The 21,239-nt window shown below is 33.6% G+C and overlaps 1 long non-coding RNA gene across 1 annotated transcript in view; it reads left to right on the top strand.

Annotated features, from left to right (window-relative positions):
- LOC150031567 (uncharacterized) overlaps nucleotides 1–20,176 on the top strand; it is a 34,097-nt gene extending 13,921 nt beyond the window's left edge. Inside the window, exons 3-4 of the long non-coding RNA XR_016525733.1 lie at nucleotides 12,289–12,905; nucleotides 19,843–20,176. This is a non-coding gene — a long non-coding RNA (uncharacterized LOC150031567). The remainder of the gene's footprint in view (nucleotides 1–12,288; nucleotides 12,906–19,842) is intronic.
- The last annotated feature ends 1,063 nt before the right edge of the window (nucleotides 20,177–21,239 follow it).

Genomic DNA, 21,239 nt, shown 5'->3' with positions numbered 1-21,239 from the left:
AAACTTATACTCTCCTCCATCTTCAAGTTTAGTGGCTCCATCGATGCTTCATCTTCATGCTCAAAGTCACAAAGTCAAGACTAATGCCAAAGCTTCATGCTTCATCAAATTCAAATGCAAAGAATTTGTCGATGTTTTGTCAAACTCAAGTGTGAAGGTCTCGTCGATGCTTCTCCATATTAAAGTTCAAAGGCTTCATCAATACTTCTCCATCTTTAAGTTCAAAGGTTTCGTTGATGCCTCTCCATCTTTAAGTTCAAGATTGGCATGCATGGCCCCACTTCTATCTTCAAGTTAAAGGTCGGTGTGCATGACTCCGCTCCATCTTCAAGTTCAAGGTCGGTGTGCATGACTCGGCTTCATCTTCAATGACTCGATCTACAAAATCATGATGCAGCTTCGCTTTATCTCCAAACTAATGACGCGGCTTCACTTCATCTTCAAAGTTGTGGCGTGGCTTCGTTTCATCTCTAAACTAATGACACGGCTTCACTTCATCTTCAAAGTCGTGGCGTGGCTTCATTTCATCTCCAAACAAATAGCGCGGCTTCGCTTCATCTCCAAGTCGTGGCGTGGCTTCGTTTCATCGCCAAACTGATGACGCGACTTCAAGATCTTCAAAGTTGTGGTGCGGTTTGGTTTCCTCTCCAAAATATTGGTACAACTTCACCTCTTCTCCAAAATTTGTGTAGCTTCGCTTCCTCTCCAAAAATGTGGGTGTGGTTCTACCTCATATGCAAGATCAAGTATGGTTTGTCTAGCTCTACCTCATATGCGAGGACGACTTTAGTCCATCCGGCTCCACCTCATATGCGAGGACAACTCCGGTCCGTCTGGCTCCGCCTTGTACGCGAGATCGACTCTAGCCAACCTAACTCCATTCAAAATCTTGATGGCACATTCTTCTCATCTTCAAAGTTTGATGGCATATCCGCCTCATCTTCAAATACTCAATGGCATATTTCCCTTATCTTCAAATTTTGATCAAGGAGTAACATAACAAGGCAAACCTTTCGAGGATCCTCCCTAGGGTAATCGAATGGGAGAGTTGTATGCCTTTGCGGGGCCCCTTCCCATGATGATCAGGATACACGAGCGGCGTTACAAGGTAGACCTTTCCGAGATCCTCCCTAGGGTGATCGAATGGGAGAGTTGTAAGCCTTTGCGGGGCCCCTCCCATGACGATCAGGATGTACGAACGGTGCTACAGATCTTTTCGGATCCACCTAGGGTGATCGAATGGGAGAGTTGTAAGCCTTTGCAGGGCCTCTCCCGTGATGATCAAAATGTACAAACGGTGCTACAAAGTAGACCTTTTCAGGATCCACCTAGGGTGATCGAATGGGAGAGTTGTAAGCCTTTGCGGGGCCCCTTCCATGACGATCAGGATACATAAGCGCACCAAAGACGGGTCGATGAGATTAAAAAAAAAAAACATGTTTTGTTGTACTCCTTTAGTTGCACCGTAACTCCTACAAAAAAATAGTAGGGGAAAGTTAGTAAAATAATAATAATAATAATAATAAAGAGCAAAAAAAAAAAAGAAAAGGGAAGCCCTAATTCCCCATCTTTCCTTCTTTCTCCCTTCTCCTCACTTACAGCTTTCTATTGCAATCCAAGTCTGATTGACAAAGGATGGAAAGGATGTAAGAATGAAGGAAATCACACTACAAGATGAAGAAGAGCATGCGTCCTGCCAGTATTTATATAGCTAAGTTCGATGGGATTTTTTCTCTACTAATCAGTTGAAATCTGATAAAATCACGGGTTACTCGAACTGAATACTGTTTATTTTATTGTGGAACTCCGATTGTTGCTGAAATTAGTTCAGAGTCAACAAAAAAAAAATCATGCTCGATTGGAGGTTGCCTGAATTAGGGGTCACAGTGGAGTTTTGGATCCCCAGATTCAACGGCGAGGAGTTTTGAGCTTAAGACTTGAGAGAATCTGGCATAATAATTAATTGTTTATTGAATCGTCACTCTCTTTTCTATTTTAGTTTACTTTGTATTATTTCTCTTAGTTTTATCTTTTTTAGTTCTAATAATTAATTGTTTATTGAACTATGATCAATGGAGCTATCATTCTTTCTCTTCTATTGATTCATTTATAAGTTTTACATTTGTATATTTTTTTCTCTAGTTAAATTTGTGCATAATGTTGCACATCATATTTTTATGATATATTTCTTTGGTATATTGCTTTAGTTTTAATTTGTGCATAGTGCAACACATCATATCTTAGTTATATTATTATTTGATATATTGCTTTATAGTTTTAATTTGTACATTGTTGCACTTCATATTTTTATAATATGTTTCTTTTATGGGACTTTATTGTTCTACTATTATCTGGTATATTGTTTGAACTATAGATTGTTCAAATAATTATTATTTTTCTCTTCTAATGTCCATCATTAGTTGCTTTTTATATTGTTTTCTAATTCTAATTTTTCTCTTCTAGTTTCACTTTTATATTTTATGTGATTCAGATGTGAACTGTTCTAATTTGTGAATTGTTAATTATATGAGTGATGTTCTAGTTTCACTTTATTGCTATTCTTGGTAGATTTTTTTTCTCTTTTAAAGTAGAATATTGAATTAAATTTCTTTGGGACTAGAAATATAATTTTTTAATACTTTTTTGCACGGATGGTTTAATTGTTTTCCCGTTTCTATTTTTTGTGACATTCTTTTGGTTGTTAGTTACATTGTTTCTACTATGGATGAATTTCTCTCTTCTTCTGTTAGTGTCTGACATTCTTTAATTAGTTCCTTTTTTTTTCTATATTTTATTTGCTTGTTTTTATAGTTCTAGCTTTATTTTGTCTCGTTGTCTACTATTATTTCAACATTATTGTTTTTCTAATGTTATTGCACTAGATTGTTCCAATTTCCCCTCCTTCTTCTACGGTCTCTTTTTATGTGACATTCTTTTAGTTTTACCGATATTTTGGATTGTATTTGCACTATACAAGGGTTCAAAAAGTCTTACTATTTTTTCTTTCTGTGAATTTTTTTTTAACTATGGATTGTCCAAATTTTTATCACTCTCTCTCTTCTCCTTATTAGTTGACTTTTTTAAATTTATTAATTGATTTATTAATTTTGTGCTTCATTTTACACATTATTATAACTCTCTTGATATATTATGTATTACTTTCTTGTGTGTTTTATTATTTTTGGTACCTTCTTCTTTTAGTTATTTGATTATATTATATATCTTTGGGATGTAGCATTTATTTGTTTGTTGGGGCATAGTTGCCATTTGAATTTATTATTTTTTTTACTTTTTTTGTGTCATGGTCTCTCGCTTTAGTTTTCTATTCATTTTAATATTAGTATTTATTTTTTATTACTTCCTTATTTTACCCATCTGGTCATTTTTAGGAGATTTTTTTTGGCATAGTTGCATTTTGCACTATGGATGATTTTTTTTCCTAACTTTTTTATGTGCCATCTGAGCTTCAGTTTTTGTATTAATTTTTTGTGTTGTTATTTATTTTTGGTACTGTTTTTATTTTATTTATTTGGTCATTTTTAGAAATAGATTCTTATGTATTGGACAAATATAAAATTTATTTTTTTTCACCCTTAGTCTATGTTGTGTTGTCTTTTTGTATGGGCACATTCTTTTAGTTTTATTTTATTTGCTTTCTACCATAATTTGGTGCATAGACTCTTCAAATATCTTCATATAGTTTCACATTATTTTTTTTATTTTATTATTCTTTGCACATTTTTATTTTATACATTTGGAATTTTTGTAGGTAAGAAATATTATATATTTCTTTTGGACCCAAGGTAGAATTTATCTATTTATTTTGTTTGGCATGATGGATAGTTTTTTTTTTTTTTCAATCTTTCTCTTCCCTCTTTTGATTCAATTGAAGTATTTGGTTCTAGTTTGGTAATATGGTTTGTTCACAATTTTTCACTTTCTTTATTCTCTATTTTACTATTTTTGGTGTATATATATATATATATTATTTTACACAATGGTTGTATTTGCACAATTAATTATTCAAACAAAAACACCCTCTCTGTTGTGTGACATTTTTATTCTTCTAGTTTAATTGTGCTTGGTTCTCTATTATGGATTTTGTTTGGTATATTTTTTCTATATGGATTGTTATAATCCAAATTTTCCCCTTTCCCTTCTATTTTCTCTTTTATGTCACATTCTTTAGTTTCACTTTAGATTTTAGAGAAAATTTTATGAAATCTCTTTATAAATTATGGATGGTATTTTTGTAGTTTGTTTCACTTTAGTTTCACTTATGTATTTAAGTACTTTTTTCTCTTTTATGTAACAATTTTTTTAGTTATATCTTATTTGGTACATTTGTCTGTTTATTGATCTATGAATTGGCTATCGTTCTTTCTCTTCTATTGTGATATCCATTTATAACTTTTACTTTTGTATATTATTTTCTTCTTAGTTCTACTATATTATTTATTATATTGATTTGTTAGTTTTGTGCATAATGTTACATATTATTTTTTTAGGAGTACTATATATAATCTCTTAGTTAAATCCTTTTTTGGGTCTAATATTTAATTCCTCACTCTCTCTTCTATTTTTGTTTTACTTTGTGTGTAATAGTTGGTATATTGCTTTGTTAGTGTTAATTTGTGCAAGCACATAATATTTTTATAATATATTTCTTTGGTATATTGCTTTAGTTAAATGTTGCACATCATATCTTAGTTCTATTATTATTTGATATTGCTTTTTAGTTTTAATTTGTGCATTGTTACACATCATATTTTTATAATATGTTTCTTTTATGGGACATTATTTTAGTTCTACTATTACTTGTTTGTTTGAATAGATTGATCAAATAATTATAATTTTTCCCTTTTAGTGATCATTCTGCTTTTTTATATTAGTTTCTTATTACCTTCTTGACAAAATATCATGAATTATTCTTATGAAATTATATGTATATTTTTTGTCTTCTATTCTTTTCTTCTGTCCATTTTATGACATTTTTATAGTTTCATTTTTTTGTGTATTATTTTCTTTGGTTCATTATTCTTATATTGATTTGTTAGGCTTGCTTCAGCCTTTGTGTTCCTTTTTTTTTTTAATTATTATTTTTCCTTTTTCTTTATTTGGTCTTTTTTTGAAACATTAAATCTTTGACCAAATGAAGTTTTTGTATTAACAGTGGATGCTTTTATGTGGACATTTTTTTATACTCTGTTTTATTATTTTTGTATTTTTTTATTTAACTCATTTGGTCCTATTTTATTTCTTTGGGATCAAATGTGGAATTTATGGTTTAATATTTTTTCATCCTCTCTATTAAGTGACTATGGATTGTTCAAATGTTTCTCACTCTTTTCTCTCTTTTGTTGTTTGATTATGTGACATTCTTTGACTCCACTTTTGTTATATTATCTTATTTGGTCATATATTATTATTTAGTATATTTGTGTTAGTTTTATATATATTTCTTGATGATTACTTCTACTAGATTTTGTTATATTTTATTTCTTTGGTATTTTTCGTTCTTTTGGTGTGGTTGAACTGTTCAAGTTTTTAACGTCTCTTTGATGTGTGATATTATTTTAGTTTTCTTGTTTGGTTGGATATACCTTTTATATATGTTTTTTTAATAGCTTTATCTTGTTGAAGTTAGCCTAGTTCAAATGACATATTAGTTCAAATGACATATGATAGTAGAGCCTAATTCAAATGACATACGGTAGTAGATGGGTTTGTACTAAATAAAAAAAAAAGTAGTTTTATCTTTCTTTCTTTTTTTTTAATCTTGTTTTGTTGTACTACTAAGTCGAGTCTATCGATGATAGACATATCTGATCACTTTGACAAAAATGACATTTACAGATGACTCACAACCCATATACGAGAGTAAAAGTGGGCTCGCTTCTATGAGAACATTTCAAATGGCTTATATTCTCTAAAACTCTCATGAATTCTTTTTTTTTTGGGTATTTTATTTGGGGTTTTTTCTCAAATTTAAATGCTCTTTTTTTCTACTTCTTTGATCTCTTCACTTTTCCTTCTTCAAATCTTTTCAATCTTTCTCTCCTTTTTACTTCTATAAATATTCAAAACTTTTTTCTTCCTTTTTCTTTAATTAATTTTTTTTAAAAAAAACTCTTTTTCAAAAACATTTTCTCTTTAACTTTTTTTCACTTAAAATTTTGTTTAAACAACCCCCCCACCCCCCAAAAAAAAAAAAAAAAAACTCCTCAAAATATTTTATTTTTTTCAGCTCACCTTTTTATTAAAAAAATAATAATAAATAACTCTCTTTTTCCCCAACATTTACTCAAAACTCTTCACTTCAAAATTTGTTTAGATAACTCTCTTTCTCAAACTTTTTTCTTTTAAATTTTATTTTTGCAAAATTTATTACACATAAACATTTTTCAAGGAAAAAAAAAACTTTTTTAGTTCCTAGGTTTTAGATCTAGTTTTTATTTAGTCCAATGGTTTCAAAATGTTAATCCTTAAGTTATGAGATCTGTTTTAATTTAGTATTTAAGGTTTCAAAATGCTACAATTTCACCCTTGACATTTGAGTTCATTTCTAATTTGATCCCTATGTTTCAAGATTTAAACTTTTAAACCGATTTTTCACTAAATACTCACCTTTTATCTTTATGTTAATAAATTTTATTAAAAGGATTATAATTAATTAAGTTTCACTATTTTATTTATTGTTTTTAAAATTCTACTTTATGTTTTTAATTAATGAATAGAAATTTGAGATTAAAAATGTAAAATCTTGAAATCCTAGACCAAATTGAAAAGACATTTTGAAATTTAGGGATTAAATTGAAACAAAACTCAAAATTTAAAGACTAAACGTATAACATTTTAAAACCTAAGGTAATAGAAACTATAGTAAAAACTTGGGGACTAAAAAGGTATTATTCCCCTTTTTGAACTTATTTTCTAAACATCTTCTGAGCAAAACATTGATGATCCTTTTACAAAGACCCTCACGACTAAAGTGTTTGAAGGTCACCTACAGAGTCTAGGTCTACGAAGTTTGTAAACTAGGACAAGTGGGAGAACTTTTGGGAATATGCCCTAGTTTATTGTATTCATATGTTTATTGTACTCATATTGTTTCTCACTTAAATTCAATATTGTGATACTCCACTAGGAGTTTTAGTCCAAGTGGGAGTTTGTTGGATTTTATGTCCTAAAACTTGTAGTTTGTAAATTAATAAACATATTCTATTTTATTTTTTGATAAAGTTGTTATTGAAATTGTAATCTTGAATGCAATAAACTAAGGTCATGAGGCTATTTAATGTAGTTTGAACTTTATGTAGTGACATAAATGTGGATAGAGTTCAAATATATAGCCAAAATGGTCTATAGTATATGAATAAGGTTGAGCGCCTTATTCTGGGGACACTATAGATGCACCCCACTTTGTAGTTAGAACAAACGATGTGATCCTGAATCGTTCATGTGGAGACATGAAAGTTGAGGCGTTCTATATAAAGAGTTTACATAAGACTAAACCAGGAAATAGTCACTTTTTACGTTCTAAATGTCGTTTAATGTATAAAACTAACTATTTTGTTAATTGATGACCTAGGTAACTTAATCTTAATCCTGAGCTAACTATGAAATCCTGTTCACTCAGAATTATCCTTAGATCTGCATAGGTTAGGGCAGCTCATTATCGCTGGCCCAATAAGCCTCCCATTTCCGGGGTAAGATCAGGTGGATAGCTGGGAACATAGGGTGCAAGACGGAATTCACTCCTACCCATTATAGGGATAATAGATAGATTGTTCCCTTTAATACTATATCCAGATCTTGGACAAGGGGCCCCACCCTCTCCTTGGCTCGAGAGGGTTTCGGTTTATAGGTTGGATCTTAAACCAATTGTTCATTAGAGGATCAATGGAACTTAAAAAAGAAGATGTAGTCTTGGGGGTAAAACGGTTTTATGACCCAGCTGAGATTAAGAACAACCTATGAAGGATTAGCTTACTAATCATGGTTATATCAAATGGACACAAATATATCTATAGTGAGAGGAGTGCAACTACGAGACTATAGTGGAATGACCCGTTAGTTAACGAATGTTGATTAGCTCCGTCTAAAAGAGTTTTAGCCAGCTAATCTCGGATCGTTGGAGCCCATGATCTATAGGTCCATTAGGTTCCCCTACTAGCTCATATGGAATAAACTTAGAACAGTATGATAGAATAATTCGAATTGTTCGAATTAGGTGAAGAGAGAGAAACCGACAAGTATATGTGATATAGTAGTCGGTTTTATAGTTTAGAGATATAGCTTTAATATTTAAATATGATTTAAATATCAAGAATGTGGATACGTTCATATTCGGAAGCTCGAAAATAATGGAAATGGTCAAAGATGTAAAAAGTCAAAAAGTTGACTTTTGACTTTGAAAAGTCAAACTTTGACCAACATTATATTCAAATATGATTTTAATTTCAAGAAAATGAATGCGGATTCATGCTCGGGAGGTCAAAATTAGTCAACACGAAAAAATCATAAAAAGTCAAAATGTTGACTTTTTGGTCAAAGTTTGACTTTGACAAAATGACTATTTTGCCCTTTGACTAAAGTTAGTGGGAAAATCCAAACTTTTGTTGGATAATTTCACTAACAAAATAGTGGGTTAGGTGTTGGCTTATAGTGGAGACATTAAGCCCACTTAGATAGTGGATTCTAGGTGTTGGGTTTTTACGAATTGATTTCATGCAATTTTTGCATGGCCTTTTTCTATAAATATGGGATTCGAATTTGGATTAAAATTTTTACCCATTTGCCAAAAAATTTTTCAAATTTGGGCTGAAAAAAAAAACACTATTTTAAGGAAAATTCATAACCCAAAACCCAACCCAAAAAAGCATTTCTTTTCCATCTCTTTTTCTCTCCGGTTTCTTCATCAACCGGGTCCCACAATTTGGTTCTGAGTCCAGAGAATAGTAGATCAAATCTAGTGGTGGTTTGAAAGATTTTAGGTCGAGATTCAGCAAGGAAAAGTGATTTTCGGGAGCTTCAAAAGTAATCTTTAATTTACTGTTTTTTCCTTCAATTGCATGCTTTTTTTCTTTAAATTAAAAGCAATTAGAGTATAATTAGATCCTTACTCCACTGCGTATGTCTCGTGTTCCATCAAAAACAAGGTTACTATTGGCCGAGCCTTCGAGACAACGTCATGCAATTTACCAAGACTTGCCTTGTCTACCAACAAGATAAGGTCGAAGGGCGAAATTAACGGGTCTTTTGGAGCCCCTACTGTGCCCTCTAGACCATGGGAAAGTGTGTCTCTCGACTTCATCACCCATTTGCCCAAGGTTAAAGAGTTTGAATCGATCCTTGTTATCATCGACCGGTTCTCAAAATATGCCACATTTATCCTAACGTCGAAGATGTGTACAGCTGTGATGATTACCCAACTGTTCTTCAAGCACATTGTGAAATTATGGGGCGTCCCCGTGAGCATTGTTAGTGATCGGGATGGGAGATTCACTGGGACCTTCTGGACAGAATTGTTAAAGATATTGGGATCAGCACTGAACATTTCCTCTAGCTACCATTCCCAAACAGACGGCCAGACGGAACGCTTTACAACATGCTCGAGGAATATCTGTGTCACTTTATCGATGCTAGACAGAAGAACTGGGTCCAGTTGTTAGATATTGCTCAGTTCAGCTTCAACAGCCAACAAAGTTCCGCAACTAGAAAGACGCCCTTCGAGGTAGTGTACGGCAGACAACCACTCATGCCACATCTAGTGGACCATCCCTATGCGGGCAAAAGCCCTCAGGCACACAATTTCACCAAGGAGTGGAGCCAAACCTCTGAAATAGCTCGCACCTGTCTAGAAAGAGCGTAAAAAATGACGAAGTGAGCTGATAAGAGCGGAGGCCCCTCGAGTTTCAAGCTAAAGTACTAATCAAGCTGCGACCAGAACAGTTCCGTTTCTGAGGCCAAAGAGACCAACGTCTAGTACGAAAATAAGAAGGGCCAGTGGAAGTGATTGAGAAGGTCGGGAAAATCTTGTATAGGGTTCAGCTACCCTCATGGATGAAGATCCACCCTGTCATCCATGTGAGTATCCTGAAGCCCTATCACCCCGATCCCGATGATGAGCAACGGAATATATTGATGCGCCCACCTGTCACGATGAAGAATTCAGCTGAAAGGGAAGTTACACAAATTATGGATAGATGTACTCACCGTATCGGAAGACCGAGACGAGAACTGAAGAGTTCTTAGTGAAGTGGAAGGACCTCCTTGACGAAGAAATCAGTTAGGAGCGCGTGGAAGACTTGAAGAATGCAGTTCCAGCAATCACCGAGTTCGAGCAGGGTCAGTTGACAGGGACGTCAACCAATTAAGTGGGGGAGTGTCACGGTCATCTTGTCCAGGGCCTGTTGGCCATGGCTACATGCCCGATCCAACCCCTTTTTTATTATGCTTTCATGTCAGGTATTGTATTAGTTTAGTTAGCTTGCTTTCTTCATATTTTTGTTGTAAGTGACCGCTCGCCCTTTTGCATATGCAAGAGTATCAGTTGACTTTTTGTTCAGAATGCACTATATGGAGATAAGACTAATCATCACTTCCCCATATCTGGAGTAGTACTCTATAAAGCTGTTGTTGTTGCTCATTCAAACCCCTCTTTCATATAAACATTTTCTCAAAGCATTTTAGATTCAATTTTGTTTTTTTGCAAAAATTCATTTTCATAAAACTTCTCAAAATACTTTTTCAAAAAAAATTTTGTACCTTTTTTTTGTTTGCAAAATCTTTCTCCTTAAAAAAAACTCTCATCATATTCTCACACTGTTTTCTTCCTTTTTTTCAAGAGCGTTATCTTTCAAAAACTCTACTCAAAATATTTTCTCGAAGCTTTTATTTATTTATTTATTGGGTTTTAAACTATTTCTGAAATATTTGCTGCAAACTATTTTTTTTCACAATATATTCTCAATTCGTTTTTTCAATTTAATTTTTCTTTTGAAAAAAATCTCTCTTTCAAAACTATTTCCACTTTTAAGTTTTCTTTCAAAACCCCTATCTCATCATTATTTTTTCTTTATTATTATTATTTTTTTATTTTTTTTTGCAAAAATTCATTGCATAAAACATTCAATCTCTTTCAAAAATATTTTCCTAAATCCTTTTGCAAAAACTCTTTCCAAAACATTTTTTGTTTTCAAATATTTTCCCGAACCTTTTTCTTTTTCAAAAACTCTCTTCTTCGAAAAACTCTCTTTTTAAACATTTTCGCAAACTTTTCTTTTCAATTTTTGTTTCAGCAAAACTCCATTCCAAAAAAAAAAATTCTTAATCTTTTCCACTTCAAATCTGGTTTTGTTTTTCAAAATATTTTCTCAAACTTTGTTGTTCCTTTTTTTTTTTTTTTTTATCGAAAACTCTCTTCCAAAAACATTTTCCAATTTTTTTACTTTAAATTTTGTTTCAAAACCTCATTCAAAAATAATTTCTCAATTTTTTTTTTCTCTTTAATTTTTTTTTAAAAAAATTCATAAAAGAAGTAGTCAAACATTTCAAACTTTTTTCTCTTAAAAATTTATATGTTATTTCAATTTGTTAGTTAACTTTAGTGCTCTTAAGGTAAATTCTCTATTACATTATTTATTTCAAATATTATTGAGCAGTAATTCTTCTACTTCTATATTGTTGTCTCTTTAAGAATGTAATTGCCCTTTATCTCTCTTATATTCAGTAAATTTGAGGTGGTGTAAGAAAAATTAATTGATCGAGAATCAAATTTTCTATTTCATCTTATCCCTACCTTATTGTTTTTTTATTTTTTTAGCTATAATGTGTACCTTCTGTTTTTCTAATTTTATTTTCATATGAAGATTATTATTATGTATGTGGTTGAAATTTAGGGTGGTTAATGAAGGTTAGATTTGGTCATCTTTATATTTATGCTTGTTGTCTTGTAGTAAACATTTGCACCTTGCTTTTCAGGAAAATTTTCCTTTACCTCTTTTGAAAAATTATGTATTGCTTTTTTTCTTTTTTTCTTTTTCCTCCTTTTTTCTTTTTTCTTTTTTCTTTTTTTATGTGAGTGATCTTCTAGTTTTACTTTTTATTTTATTTTATTTTTGTTACACTTATCTAGCTCTTTTCTTTTTTAGTAGATTATTATATATTAAATTTCTTTTAGACATTTTAATTCGTGTCCTACTATTGTTTGGTAATTATTGTTTTTCTAATGTTATTGGGCGAGATTGTTTTAGTTTCTTTTAATTTTATTTTTTATATTTCCAGCGAGATTCCATGATCGAGCAGTGAGATTTGACAAAGTTTCATGCGAGATTTCATTTCCAGTGAGATTCTGATGGAATTTTCAAGCGAGATTTTGAGCAAGATTTCTAGTTCGAGCGAGATTCTAATGAAATTTCGAGGGAGAGATCGAGTTCGAGCGAGATCTTGATCAACTTCGAGCGAGATTTCGAGCAAGGAGTGAAAGATCAAGTTTGAGCGAGATTATTGAGCCGGTTTTCAACGAGAGATCGAGTTTTAGCAAGATTCAAGCAAGTCGATGAGCCAACAGTAAGATTGAATCAGTTCAGTGAGCGAGATCCAGCGAGATCAGTTGGTTCGATCAGTTTTCTCCTTTGCATGATGTCTTGCGATATAAGAAGATTGAAGTAGAACTCAAGCATGCATCCATTGAGTTTTTGCTAAAAAAATTCGAGTTGAAGAAGGTTTTCTTCAAGTGGGTGCAGTGTGTTCTTCTCCAAATTCCTTTCATTCAAGCTTATTTTGAGTCTCACAACTAAATCTAAAGCTCCAAGAGAATAGTAGGGAAGATCTTGAGGTGGTTCATAGGAGATTTGGAGAAAATTTGCAGCTGAATTCGTGATTCAATAGGTTCTACAAAGGTATTACTTGAAACCATCTTATTATTATATGAGCATGCTTTATTTAAAGCCAAATTAGTGAATTAGAATGCTTATTGATCCTTGTTGCTTCCGCTGCATGCTGATATACTCCTTCATTGGGAAGCCACTAAGTGCATACTAAGATATCTAACATGGTCAAAGGATGCTAGAATAACCTATCAAAGGTCAGAGGAATCTGAATTTAACCTAGTTTGGGAATGTTGACTAAGAACTTTGCTTAGGAAAATGACAAAAGAAGATCCTTATTGGGTTATATATTCCTACTAAGGGAAATATAATTAGTTGGAAAGCCACCCTACAATCAATAGTGACTTTATCAACAATAGAGGCATAATGTATTGCTTTTACAGAGGCAATCAAAGAAGGTTTATGGCTTAAAGGATTGGTGAATGATCTCATATTAAATCAAACAGTAGTTAATATCTACTGTGAAAATAAGAGCACCGTTCACCTCTCGAAAAGTCCAAAATATCATAGTAGAACCAAGCACATTGATGTTAAATATCACTTCATCAGAGACAAAATTGAAAATGGAAAGATACAAATTTTAAAAGATCATACTTTTGACAATCATGTAGACATGCTCACAAAACCTGTGTTGAAGTTAAAGCTCCATAAGTACCTCGAGCTAATAGGCTTCGATTTTCCTGAAAAGGATAATATTGATCAGATCTGAAAGACACTTGAAGAAAATATAAAGACACTTAGAAGCTAATGTTGTTCTCACCTCAGATTTAACAGAGGCAGACCTATGGCACAACAGATTGTCTCACATTAGCTCCAAAGGCCTTAATGCCCTATCCAAACAAGGAATTTTGCCCAAGGAGATCAGTAATAAAATGTCTTTATGTAAACACCGTGTGTTGGAAAAAGTTAAAAGACATTCATTCATCAAAGCATAGCATACAACAAAGGGCATGCTAGACTACATCCATACAGACTTATGGGGGATAACCTCAATTCCAAGCCTAAGTGGTCAAGGTATATACATCCTTTACATATGATTTTTCAAGAAAAAGCTGGTTGTATTTTCTAAAAACAAAGGATTAGGTTTTTGGAAAATTTAAAGAATGGAAATCAATGATAGAAAAATAGGCAACAAAGGAAATCAAATACCCTAAAACTGATAATGGTCTGGAGTTCTATGGTGAGGAGTTTAAACCTTTTCTATAAAGAAAATGGAATAACAAGACACAGTATAATGAAGCAAACCCCTCAACAGAATGAGGTAGCTGAGAGGCTAAATAGAATTATCATGGAAAGAGTAAGGTTTCTTTTGTCAGATGTCATCCTCGAAGAGAAGTTTTGGGCTGAAGCAACTACCTATTTACTGTACACTAAATAGAAGTCCTCACACCTCCCTAAATATCTTAAAATTGAAGAATAGTGGACCAAACACCCTCCCAATCTAAATGACCTTAAGATGTTTCGTTGTGTTGGGTATGCTCATCATAATCAAGGGAAACTTAAAGTTAGAGCTGCTATGTTTATGTTTGTTAGTTTTGTGGAAGGTGTGAAGGGGCTCAAACTTTGGCATCCCACTGAGAAAAGATTTATAATCATTAGGGATGTTACCTTTAGAGAAAATGAGATAGAGGAAACATCAACTTATACCTAGAAAAGTCCTAAAGAAGAAACAACAACTTATACCATTAATTTTGAGGTGGAGAATGTTACAGAACAAGATCCTAACTCTAACATAGAAGAGATAGAGGAAGCATCAAGTGTTCATGTAGAGGGTGTTGAATGTCCTCCTAATCTAAGTCAATACTCTCTAGCAAGGGATAGAAAAAGAAGAATATAGTTCCTCCAGCCAGATATGCAGACACAAACTACATGAATCTTGTGTTGAATGCCACTGTGGCTCCTAATGATCAATAACCAACCACTTTTGAAGAAACTTTGGGTGGTTTTGATGCCAGATTGTGGATTGAGGCTATGAATGAGGAAATTGACTCTTTAAAGGTTAATGACACTTGGTCTCTTACTTCTCTTACTAAAGGATGCAAACTAATTCAATCAAAGTGGATCTTCAAACTAAAAGAGGGTATCACTAAAGATTAGAAGCCTAGATATAAGGCAAGATATTTGCTAAGGGTTTTACTCAGAGATATTGACTATACTGAAATCTTCTCTCCTATTGTAAAACACACTATAATCAAACTTCTTCTATCTTTGGTAGCCCAACGTGATCTTGAATTGGATCAACTAGATGTAAAAACAACATTCCAACATGGGTATCTAGAAGAAACAATCTATATGCAACAACCTCAAGATTATGAAGTTAAGGGAAAATAAGACTTGTATTGCCTCTTGAACAAGTCAATCTATGGATTTAAACAGTCCCTAGATGCTGGTATAGAAGATTTAATGACTATGTTGCTAGCCCGGGGTTTCAAAGGAGCTTTCATGACATGTATGCATATATAAACTCTACCACCTATAAAGGAAATGGCTACTTACTTTTATATGCTGATGATATGCTCCTTGCATGGAGGCCTTTTGAGCAAAGAATTTGACATGAAAGACTTAGGTGAATAAAGGAAAATCCGAGGCATTGACAATATGAGAGACAGAGGCTCATCTACCCTAAGCATTAATCAAGCATCCTATTGATATACCTCATGGTCTCAACAAGACCTGATCTATCCTACTTAGCTAGCCTTGTGAGCAGACATATGTCCAACCATGGCAAAAGGCATTGGGTGTTGGGTTTTATGTCTTAAAACTCGTGGTTTGTAAACAATAAAACTTATTTATGAAAATTCAATAGTTGTTATTGAATATATGTATTGCTTATTTTCGTTTTAGAAATAAATCCAATAAATTAAAAGATTCATGACTATTACATGAGTACTTGAACTTTATGTAGAGACATAAAAGTGGATCAGGTTCAAGCAAATAGTCAAAATGATCTATAGTATATAAGTAAGGTTGGGTGACTTATTCTTGTCACTCTTAGATCCTAAGACAACAGAATTAGCCTAATAAAGACTAATCCAATGAATTAATTTAAACATCAAATCTAAAGCAATATTTGAAAGTAAAGACAACATCAAAGGGTTGAATAAGTACAAGCTTTTTTACTATGGATAATCTGAGTTTTGAAGAACATTACAAGCCATTTTATAGGCCAAATGGTCGTGGATAGACCAAGAAATTCAAAAGTCATTTAAATACAATTATTTATAAATTGTAGAAAATAACATCTAGAAACTTGAAACTTAATTGCATACTAAATTATAAGTCTAAATGATAAACTAGGACGTAGAAAGCTTCAAATTGCCTTAAATATCTCTTCTAGAAGGCGGCAAAGTAGATATGCATGTTTGACAAAGTTTGACATCATATTTCCCCATGCAGTGCACACTTGACAGCATTTTCTTCACAAAATTTACACACTTTTTTTGACAACCGTGTCATCTTCCAAAATATAGGACTTTTCCCGTGCCATCTTCATGCCATTCTCTTCTTGACTCATTGATGTAATATTATATAAAAAAAAATTCTCAAAATAATTTTTCGGTTCTTTGAATTTGCTAGTTTTTGAAGATGTAGTGTGAATTCCTCTTGAATCTTATTTGCCTTGCTTCTTATAATTGGTCCTTTAAGTACACGCAATGGTTCAATGGTTGAATTAACATAAGAGAGATTCTTCCCTTAAGTGCTGACTCTGGGTCTTGAACAAGGGTCCCACCCTCTCATTGGCGTGAGAGGGACTCAGTTTGTTGATCGGATCATAAACCAATTGTTCATTAGAGGATTAGTGGGACTTAAAGAACAAGAGGTAATCTCGGGGGTAAAACGGACATTTGACCCAGCCATTATCACGAATAACTTGTGAAGGGTTAACTTACTAATCATGGTTATATTGAATGGACATAATATGTCTACAGTGGAGAGAGTGCAACTATGGGCTTTAGTGGAGTGACCCATTAGTTAACGAATTGGAGTTAATTCGGTGTAAGAAGTTTAGTCAATTAATCTCGGATCGTTGGAGTCCATGCTTTGTAGTCCACAAGATACCTCTGTGCTCGTAAATGGATTAGCTTCAGAACAGCGTGATAAGTTAATTTGAAATGTTCAAATTAGAATTAAGGGAATTAGTAATTATATGAGATATAATTGTGTGTTTAAGTTTTGAATTAAACGCAATTAGAGAATTAATTAATATTTAAATATGATTTAAATATTAAATTCATGAAGGTGGATTTTATGTAAAATTAATTTAACGTTTGATATTGAATTAATTGGAATTAATTAAATTGTTTAATTAATTATTTATTATTATTTTTATTGAAAAATTAATTTATGAAATTAATTTTGTAAAATTAATAAAATTTTTAGTTTTGAAAATCAAATTGATTTTAGAAATCAAATTTGAAAAAATCGAAAAAGAGAAAAAAGAGAAAAGTTGGATTTCTCCACTCACCTTCAAGTAGCTCACACCAAACCCACTCGACTCTAGCTTCAATACTCCAAGCATGAACTGCATCTCATGCAGGCTTCTCCTTTGCATGATAGTCCTATAATATATAGAGAAGATTGAAGTGGAATTCAAGCATGCATCAGTTGAGCTTTTGTTAAAAAATTCGAGTTGAAGAAAGTGTTCTTCAAGTGGTGCATTAGTGTGTTCTTCTTCAAATGCCCTTCATTCAAGCTTATTTTGAGTCCTGCAACTCAATCTAAAACTCCAAGAGAATAGTAGGGAAGATCTTGAGGTGGCTCACAAGAAGATTTGGAGAAGATTTGCAGCTAAATTTGTGATTCAATAGGTTCTACATAGGTATTACTTAAAAATGGAGAGATACAAATTTTAAAGATTCATATGTAAGACCCTAACACTAAATCTAAAGTGGAAGGTTAAATAGAGAAGAAAAATCCTAAGTAAGGATATTGGGACAAAGAGTGAAAAACATTAATACTAAATTATCCAAAAAGGTGACCAAAAGACCAAACGCATATGAGAGGCTTAAATATGTTGAACACAAGAGTGCAAGGAGAATGGAAGGAAGAAGACTTGAAAAATGGCCAAGGGCTTGCATACAACAAACGCAAAGGCATGCGGACACAAGCACGGTATGCGTTGGAGGCATGCGTCGAGTGAGCATGCTAGGAGCGCAGGCCATGTGTCGAGGCCAAGCGCACAGGCCATGCGTCTAGGCCAAGTGCACAGGCCATGCGTCGAGGTCAAGCGCGCAGCCCATGCGTCGAACATGTATGCCCCCTACCTATGCGTCGGACGCCCATCCTATGCGTCAAGCGCTACCAAGTCGGCCGAGCAGCCATGCGTCGATGCCTTATGCCAAGTGCACACCCATGCGGCGAGACACACCCACGCGACCGAGCACGCCTATGCGACCGAGCGCGCCTATGCGACCGAACGTGCCTATGCGGCCAAGCGCGCAATCGCCTAGGCAGCACACCTATGGGTCGATGGTCAACACCGTGCATCCATGCTTAGTAGGCCGAGCAAGCATACCTAGCAAGCCATGCATCGAGGGTGCGCGGCCACTCTATGCGTTGGTGATGGCCGACTCATGCGATGGCTAAATGGGACTTTGATGAAGGAAGGGTGAGTTGCTATGTGTTAAGGACAAAAGGTAAGGCTAATTGGTGGAAAAACTCTAAGGAAAGATGCCAATAGTTATACGAGCATAAGTCTTAAACAATTTAAGTAGAGAAATATGTTTAAGTATTTAAGTAATTTAGGTAGAAAAAGGAGGATCACACAAAGTTCTAACAGGAGGTGGACAAAGGAGATTTCATGCAATGAAAGTCTTATCACACTAAGCAGAAGGTGGGTGAAGGAGATTTCATGCAAAAAAGGGAATTTTGGCTGGCAAGCTAAGATGAGAACAACTCAAGGCTAGGCTGGGTAGGCTAAGTGTTGACAGCTCCAGAGACAAATAGGAGTTGGGTTGTCACAAAGAGGTGAGTTTGGAATGGCTATAAATAGAGGGGTTGGACGAAAGGGATTTATTAATACCATCATAAAAAAAACTTGTGTTGAGAGCATATTTAGAGTGTTACATTTGAGTTCTTAGGCTGCCAAGTTAATTGAAGATCAAAAGAAACAAAGGTTGCGTTGATGAGGTATTGAGTCAGCCTGGATGCACAGCCAACCCACACCCTACGCGCATGTCTTGCAGCGCTGCGTCCGTCCGCGTGCCTCGCTTGACGCATCCCGCGCGCTAGCCCAGCACAGCTGCTCCCTCGTACGACGCATCACGCCCAGCGCAACAGGCCATTATGCATGCCCAACGCATCAGCCCTCTGTGCGGCATAGCACGCCTACCCTGCCTACATCCAAATGCCCATATGCCTACCACAGTCCAAATAACCTGCTAATTTTAGGATTTTGCCTAAATTGGAGTAGAGTAGGCTGGTATTTTCATTATATAATGGTATTTTGGCTATTTTGACATTATCTATTGATATTACAAGTATTAATTGGGGAATTTTAATTGATATGGAGGACTTCTCAGGAAAATATTCTCAAGGTGATTTTAGTGGAAAAACTTGCTTGCGGTGAGTGTTTACTTAGTTCTATGCGTTGATATGTGGATAAATGCATATGTAAGTGCAAAATGCATGCTTATGATGTTATGTTGTTTACCATGATATTGTTTGTGAAATTTCTATGGAAACTGAGATTATACCCGGACTACATAAGTTAGCATGCTTAAAAAAGGTATGAAAGTTAGATAAGGGGAGAAAATAGGAAATTGAACTCTATGTATGAAAGTTAGATAGATTATTGTAAACATGTTAAAATCTTTAATAGATAAGGGGAGAAATGTTAAATTAAAATGTTGTTTTGGAATACTACTGGTATATCCTCATGCTCCTTTCCAAGTCTTGGGGGCTAAGGCTAGGGAGGGGGTGTGACATCATACTTTTGACAATCTTGCAGACAGGCTCCCAAAACCTGTGTCGAAGTTAAAGCGCCAAAAGTACCTCGAGCTGATAGGCTTTGACGTACCTGAAAAGGATAATATTGATCAGATCTGAAGACACTTGAAGAAAATATAAAGCTAGATTTAAGGTGGAGAGTTGAAAAAGTAAATCCAACGGCTACGTGTTCTTTCTTTTATACAATTCATGTAAAAACTGATCTCCCTTAGACATTTATAAAAAGGAGCTCTCAGTACGTAATGTTTTTATACATAGAAAAGAAAAAACAAATAGGTTGTACTCACATTTTCTTCAAAAACACGTCTTCCCATGGAAGTAGGCCTTTTCCCTTAGTCGAACCATGTTAAAACACTAGTGTACTTCTTCTTCCTCTTCATCTTCTTCATTTTTAGCGCATTGTTACCTACATTAAAGATAGTGTTATTAAATCCTTTTAATGTCGATTGCAACTGAAAACCAAGAATCAAATGAAGCCTTTTAAACTGACATTGAAGCTCAGAATCTATCCGTTTTAACAATTATTGTCCTTTTTTTTAAATTCCGTTGTCGAATCCATTTTTTCGGTCAAGAAGTTAAAAACGACATTATATGTCTCGTGTTGGATCAGGAAATGTCCGTCATTGTTTTTTTATTAAAAAGTATATAAACAAAAATTTGCATGGCAAGCCATCAATATTTGTCTTCCACCTATGAATTTATCTACAAACAAGAATCAATATTTCCAATCCATTACATATACTCATCAAATATGAAATAAACACACTAATCACCAATATTTGCATAACAATAACAGACTTTCATAAAATACTTACACCAAGCTATCATTTCTCTCATTCACAAATATCAGTTAGTACTAATTCCATGAATACTTAACACCAAATACCCCATAAACACAAAAATATTATACATAAATCTTCCAATAAACAGATCATGGTTAGATAAATGGTTAACAAATGAATGCAAATTTACCTATATAGGTTTCAATTTTTGAGAAGACCGATGGTGTTGGAGATCGTGTTTGGCTTGCCATGTTTTCAATCCACTAAGTAGTTTGAAAACATTAGTTAAACATAAATACTTCGACTAAGAACTAAGAAAGTTCAATTACACTTACATATTTAGAACTCCATGAAAATCCTCTTGAACCTTACTTCGAAGAGAGTCCAAAACATAAACACAATTTTCTTGTAGATTGATTACAATCAATATCCAATGATAACTATAATAAGTAACAATTTTGAAATATTAGTACGTGTATAATGCAAATTAAAAATAACTTAAGAACTTGTATTTACTTACCCTGTATTATATGGAATAAGGACAAATTGGTCTAAATTAGCCAATTCTAGTTGATTGACTAAATTTCTGGATCAAATATCTTGAGACTTCACATGT

The sequence above is a fragment of the Benincasa hispida genome, unplaced genomic scaffold (assembly GCF_027475165.1).
Source record: "Benincasa hispida cultivar pf3 unplaced genomic scaffold, pf3_genome.v1.1 HicScf113, whole genome shotgun sequence".
Lineage (NCBI taxonomy): Eukaryota > Viridiplantae > Streptophyta > Magnoliopsida > Cucurbitales > Cucurbitaceae > Benincasa > Benincasa hispida.
The sequence above is the reverse complement of the archived record's forward strand: the minus strand, read 5'-3'. Positions and strand labels throughout refer to the sequence as shown.